A 6,638-nucleotide genomic window follows, 5' to 3' on the forward strand; every position below is an offset into this window, starting at 1 on the left:
GCCCGGGCCGGGGCGGGGACAGCGGCCGCCCCGCCCCCATCGCCCGGTCCGTCTGTCGGCCTGTCCGGGCGCCCGTCCGGTCCGCCCGTCCCCCCACCAGTCCGCCCATCCCCCCCAGTCCGTCTGTCCCCCCATCTGTCTGCCCATCCCCCCGTCTGTCTGTCCCCCGATCTGTCCACCCATTCCCCCCCAGTCCATCTGTCCGCCCATCCCGTCCAGTCCGTCTGTCCCCCCACCTGTCTGCCCCACCCCCCACCAGTCCGTCTGTCCCCCCATCTGTCTACCCTCAGAAGTCTGTCTGTCCGCCCATCCCCGTCCGTCTGTCCCCCCATCTGTCAACCCCACCCCCACCAGTCTGTCTGTCCCCCCATCTGTCCACCCCACACCCCTGTCCATCTGTCCGCCCATCCCCCCCAGTCCGTCTGTCCCCCCATCTGTCCATCTGTCCACCCCCCCAGTCCGTCTGTCTGCCCCATCTGTCCACCCCACCCCCCACCAGTCTGTCTGTCCATACCCCCCAGTCTATCTGTCCCCCCATCTGTCCACCCCACCCCCCACCAGTCTGTCTGTCCGCCCATCCCCCCCACCAGTCCATCTGTCCACCCATCTATCCATCTGTCCACCCCCTCCCACCAGTCAGTCTATCCACCCATCTACCTGTCCACCCACCCACCCGTCCGTCCATCCACCTGGGGTGCTGGAACAGTTTGTACAGTGGGGGGTGCTGAGAGCCACTGAACCAAACTGTAAACTTTGAATATGATGGAACCCACTTCAAGCCAGGGGGCGCACCAGCGCCCCCCCCCCCCCCCCCGCCCAGTTCCAGCACCTATGCCCATCTGCCCATCCTCCCATCAGTCTCTCTGGCCATCCACCCCCTCCACGCAGATGTGCATCTGTCCATCCACTTGCATATGTCTCTCTGCCCTACCCCCGCCCTCTCCATGCCTATGCGCAGCTGTCCATCCCCCAGCTTGTCTATGTGCGTCTCTGCATCCCCCGGCCTGTCCTTGCTTGTGTGTGTCTGTCCATCCACCTCGTCATCCATCTGCCCGTCTACTCATCCCTCTGTCCTGTTAGCAAACCAGAGGGCAGCTTGTGAAGTTCTACAGTGCAGCCCAAGAGCTGCTGCCTTATAATTATAGGGGGGCAGCAGCTCTGCTCGGCTTGAAGCTGGTCTCAGCCTTCTGGTTTTTCCCCAAGTGCTCCAACATCCACCTGCATCCCAGCATCTCCGTTGTGACGCTGCTGGCCTCCAGACTTACAAAAGAGCTCGGCGTCCGCCGAGCAGGGAATATCCGGCCACTTATTTTAGTGCCTCACGGGGGGCTGAGCACTCCGGAACATCTGGCCTGGTTGGCGGGGGAGGCTGGAAAAGTGCAAACTCTACCCCGGAGCCTGGGTCTCTGTCGGTGAGTGGAGCCCCCATGCCCCAGCACCTGGGGAATTTTCCTTGGGTCCGTCCCATGCTCCAGAACGGAAAACTTTACTTTTGTCCAGCAGCGGACGGGGAGGTGTCGTCCCACGACGGGGATATTGACAGCAGGGCCTGGAATCCTCACGTGGTTGGATGTTTAGTTTTCAGTTCTGCCTCGTTCTGTTCTTGATAGGCCGTACTGGGCGGGGGGGGAGATGCGTTCTTCCTCCATGCGGCACTGAATCTTTGCTTTCCAGCTGTGACCGGAGTAGGGGAGTGGGGAGTCTATAAATAGCTGTCCAGAAATAGCAGCCGTCTAGGCTCCAGTGAGCCAGATCAGCCACTAGAGGAGGACTGCCGCTCATTCAAGGCAATGGGGAACAGGTCGGTTGGTGGGGGAAGTCCCCCACGGGAGTAGCAAGTTGTAAACTGAATTCCACGGAATGCATCCGATGCAGTGGGCTGTAGCTCACGAAAGCTTATGCTCAAATAAATTGGTTAGTCTCTAAGGTGCCACAAGTCCTCCTGTTCTTTTTTGCAAGTTGTAAACTGTAGCTCACTGCAGCAGGGAAGTGGACACATCTGCTGCTAAGAAGGTGCCGTTTGACTCCACGCTTTATTTCTTCAGGGAGTTCAAAAGACAAATTGTGGTTTCGATGTTTAGTGGCCAGGTCTTTTGGGGACTTCACCTTTTGGGGGAATCCCCCTTCCTGTTGGAGAGGCACTGTGGTCTAGTGGCTAGGCGACTGGGCTCTGGAGACTGGGGTTCCATTGCTGGTTCTGCCATTGGCCGTCTGCATGCTCTAGAGCAAGTCACTTCCCTGTCTGGGCCTCAGTTTTCTCCATCTGTACAATGGGGATAATGATACTGACGGGCCTGGACTAACCAATGTGTGCTTGCACATAGGCCCCTGCCCACCTGGAGGGGGAAAGAAAACCCCAAACTGAGTGGTGCTGCAACCCTATGCAATGCTACTTGCTCAAATTTGGCCTGGCTGCCTGCCCTCCATCATGATGGAGAGATGGCTGGGCCAAACTTGAGTGAGTGGTGCTCTAACCGGGAGCTTGGCCCTCCTACTTCCACCAGGACCACCAAATCATCAGATGGCTGGATGCACCCTCCCCCCACCGGTTGAGAACCTCCGTTCTGGGAGGTAGCTGTGCCTAGGACACCTTCTCTGTCGCATTTAAGGAAGAGGGGGCGGCAAATTTCCATTGTGAACAGGGCCCCAAAATTCTTTAATCTGGCCCTCCTTTGTAAAGGGCTTTGAATCTAAAGATGGAAAATGCTTTATAAGAGCTGAGTGGTATAATTATGTATCATTATTTATATTGTAATAGCACCTAGAGGCCAGGACCCTGTTGTGCTGGGCGCTGTACAAACACAACAAAGAAATGGTCCCTGCCCTGGAGAACATACCGTCTAAGACCATAGACAATGGGTGGCTCCTACAAGCAGGAACTCTCTTCCTATGTCTCTGCACCTCACTGTGCACCACGGGCCCTGATCTTGGCCAGGGCCTCCAACCATGAGTGCAATTCAGATGATGATTATGCAGCCTCTTCTTGGTCATGGTCCCTTGCATCACTGGTTCTTCTAGGAGGCTAACGCCGTGGGGATTGTCTTTTGGGCAGACTCTTCCAAGCAGCAGGTCATTTCCCTTTCAGGGATTGGCCTGTAAACATCTGTCACCCTCTCTCTGCCGGGCATGCCCGCAGTCACAGCCCCTCCAAGATGAACTGGGGCATCCTAATGCAGACAACAAGGAAAAAAGGGGGCTTGGAACAGAGTGGCCTGCCCCCTGAAGGGCAGGGGCCCGGCTAGCCCTGTTCACTCATCTGATGCAGCTGAGAAGGGGACAGGTGTTCCATATGAAGAGCTGCAAGAAGCTGCAAGTTCCTGGGGAGAAGCCCTGAGAGCCTTGGCAGAGTTAGAAAGCCACAGCTGGAAGTTTGGTTTATCCTTTGGGAGATTGTGGTGGGTTGGCCAATAACTGGTGCCCAGTTATTATGGGTGTGGTTGATAATCCCCCAGGCTGGTGAGGATGAGGAAGGTTTCTACTCCCCACATGCTGAGGAGGGAGTTGAGTTTTCAACCATTGCTGAGATCACCATCAAAGGTAGCCGGGAGCGTGGTCACTTGACCACTGGGAAGTGGACTGAGATCCCCCCACTTGGTCCAGTTAAGATGCTGAAGAGCTATTGACTAGTAATGACAGGCAGTCACTAACCTGGGCTGGATTTGAACCACTGCGCTAAGGGCGAACGGCGCCGGTTCCCTTTCTGAGATACCTACCCCACTTTGTGTAGCTTGTGGGTCTGGTGCTCTGGTCCCTCGCTCCTTGTGTTGTCATTTATACCAGTGCAAAGGGCGTGTCAAATGCTGCAAGGCAGCCATGTTTTACGCTTGCTTTGCATTATTGTAAATTGCTGCCCAAGGGGCAGGGCAGTGGAATGTCAGGCCCAGCTTTGTTGCGCTCAGGGTGCTGGGTAAGATCTCAGCTCAGATGCACGGTGACTTTCAGTCTAGAGATGGGCAGAAAGCATTGGATTTCCTGGGCCTCAGGCCCTCTCCTGCATCATCCAGGACCCACAGCTCTCAGTTGCTGGTTCCTGGACTGGCACATGGAGGCTCTGATCCAATTCTCAGTGAAGTTGATTTCAGTCTCTCCATTGACTTTCATAAGCACTGGATTGGGCCCCATGCTGCAGGCTTTGGTGACAGGTACCCTGGACTCTCCCTTGTTACGTTTGGCCCTGATTCAGCAAAGCATCTCAGCACGTGCTTCACTCAAGCATGTGCCTATGGTCTGGTCTGCCCACAGAAATTACACTAAGTTAATTCAATCGGCTTCTAAATCTATTGAATTAAATTGGTGAGACCTGCTTGTGTGGCCTCTCTGAAATCAGTTTAAGAGGGGTTACATCAGTGTAGATTCATTCAATAACAAATCAGTTTTGCTGATAAGCTAAACCAGTATAAGTTGTCCCAGTACAAGTTATAAACCAGGGGGTTGTAAGGGGGGTTTTAGGGGGTTGCACCTGTTTGACTAAATCAGTATTTAAACTGATGCAACTTATCTGTGTGCAGGAGTAAAATTTTCAAAAATGCCTAAGGGCATTAGGAGCCTACACCCCATTTTTAAAGGTGACTTCAGCTCCTACGGCCCAGATCCTAGAAGATATTTAGGTGCCTTTGAGGATCTGGGCCTACGTACCTAGAGGACGTATTTTCAAAGGTATTTAGAGGCCTAAAGATGCAGATAGGTGCCTAGTGGGATTTTCACAAGTGCCTAAGCAAGTTAGGTGCCTAACTCCCTTTGGTTTCAATGGGATTGTGGCCCCAACCTGCTTTTGAAGATGCAACTATGTGTTTCTCTGCATCTTTAGGTGCCTAAATACCTCTGAAAATCTGGCACTAAGTCAGTGCTCAGGGCATAACGTAGCTATCTCAATCTAACTTTGAAGTGTAGACCAGGCATATGACACCCATTGCCGCCCACTGAAGTTAGCAGAGCTGAGGGACCACTGCTGAAGCCAATGCTGATGCTGTTGGCACCACTGGGAGGGGTCGTTTACATGGACCTTAATGAACGGGGAGGCAGCGGGGGCGGGGCTGGGCTGGTGAGGCTGACAGCTTGTCAGAAAATGTGGCAAACCGTGGATCGGGCTGACGTTAATAAACAAGCTATCGCAAGCAGCCAGCCGGGCTTGGAGGAAACTCATTGCTTTTGCTGTTTGCTAAAGAAAAGACATTTGTAAAACAGGTTAGTCACAGATCTTTAAAAGGCAGCAACTGCTCCCGCCAACTGCAGCCTGCCACGCGGAGTTAAATATCAAAGGGAATTCAGGAATACTTTGCACTTTCTTTCCTCCCCCCCACTTTAGCTTTTTATTGAAGTCGTGTTCGTGGATCATATAAAATTGAAGCTAACAATACGCCTATTCAGCCCACAGCCAAGGCCCATTCAGTGTGTGCCGTTTTTTTTCTCGTAACGCCCCCCCCCCGCCAGTCTGTGTTTTACTAAGGGAGCTTGAATACGAAAAAGCAGCACAGATGCCTAGGTCCAGATTGCGCTATTAGACTCAGGCCTGAGGATGGGGCTGCCCTATCCCGGGAGCCCCCCTGGGAAGGAATAGTACCTTTCCTCCCAGAGCTCTGCATTGCAAGAGGGAATGGATGGAAGGAGAGATCTTCATTGCATCTCTTTGCAGGATACGGCGCAGGGCGCTTGCCACAGCTGGGTGTAGCTCCCTGCCCACTGGGGGGTCTGGCTCCACTCCCAGAGTCAATCAAAGGCCGCCACGTGTGGAAGAATTGGGGGCGGTGGCCTGGCAGGGCCACTTTCGGGAGGGACTCCAGCCTGTGGGAATTCAGTGACGAAACAGCAACTTGTAACCCAGGCCGAAGCATCTTGCACTGATGTGGCGCGTTAGGGGTGAGGGGGTCAAAAGAGTGCAGCTCCGAGTCCATGCTCAGATTTGCACAAGGGCCCAGCCGCCCCTGGGGCGGATGTTGGGGGTTGACCCGCAGGTCATCTATGGTTGAGCTCAGTTGAGAATGTGGCCCCAGGTGTGGGAGCTGAGCCCGCACCGTCCTTGGAAGCAAACCTACAACAAGAGGAGGATTCTCCAGCCACGCTTGGCCCTTGAGTGCTTAGCCCTCCGCGAAATCTGGAGTCCCTTTTCCGTATAAATGGCCCATTGGTCCAGCACCCTCTCCCTCCGCAGGGATGGAGGAGCTGCCTTCTCCTCACGGAAGAAAGTTCTTGACGTGGTTTGGAAAAAGAACAGGCCAGCTCCTCCACTGGGTAGTTCTGTTGACTTCAATCCTATGCTGATTTGCACCAGCTGGGGATCTGGCCCACTGACTCCCATGGACCCATGCTGATTTGCACTGGCTGGGGATCTGGCCCATTGTCTCCCATGGGGCGATGCTGATTTATACCAGCTGGGGATCTGGCCCATTGTCTCCCATGGGGCAATGCTGATTTATACCAGCTGGGGATCTGGCCCATTGTCTCCCATGGACCCATGCTGATTTGCACCAGCTGGGGATCTGGCCATTGTCTCCCATGGGGCAATGCTGATTTATACCAGCTGGGGATCTGGCCCATTGTCTCCCATGGGGCAATGCTGATTTATACCAGCTGGGGATCTGGCCCATTGCCTCCCATGGGGTAATGCTGATTTATAGCAGCTGGGTATCTGGCCCATTGTC

Source organism: Natator depressus, chromosome 27 (assembly GCF_965152275.1).
Source record: "Natator depressus isolate rNatDep1 chromosome 27, rNatDep2.hap1, whole genome shotgun sequence".
Taxonomy (NCBI): domain Eukaryota; kingdom Metazoa; phylum Chordata; order Testudines; family Cheloniidae; genus Natator; species Natator depressus.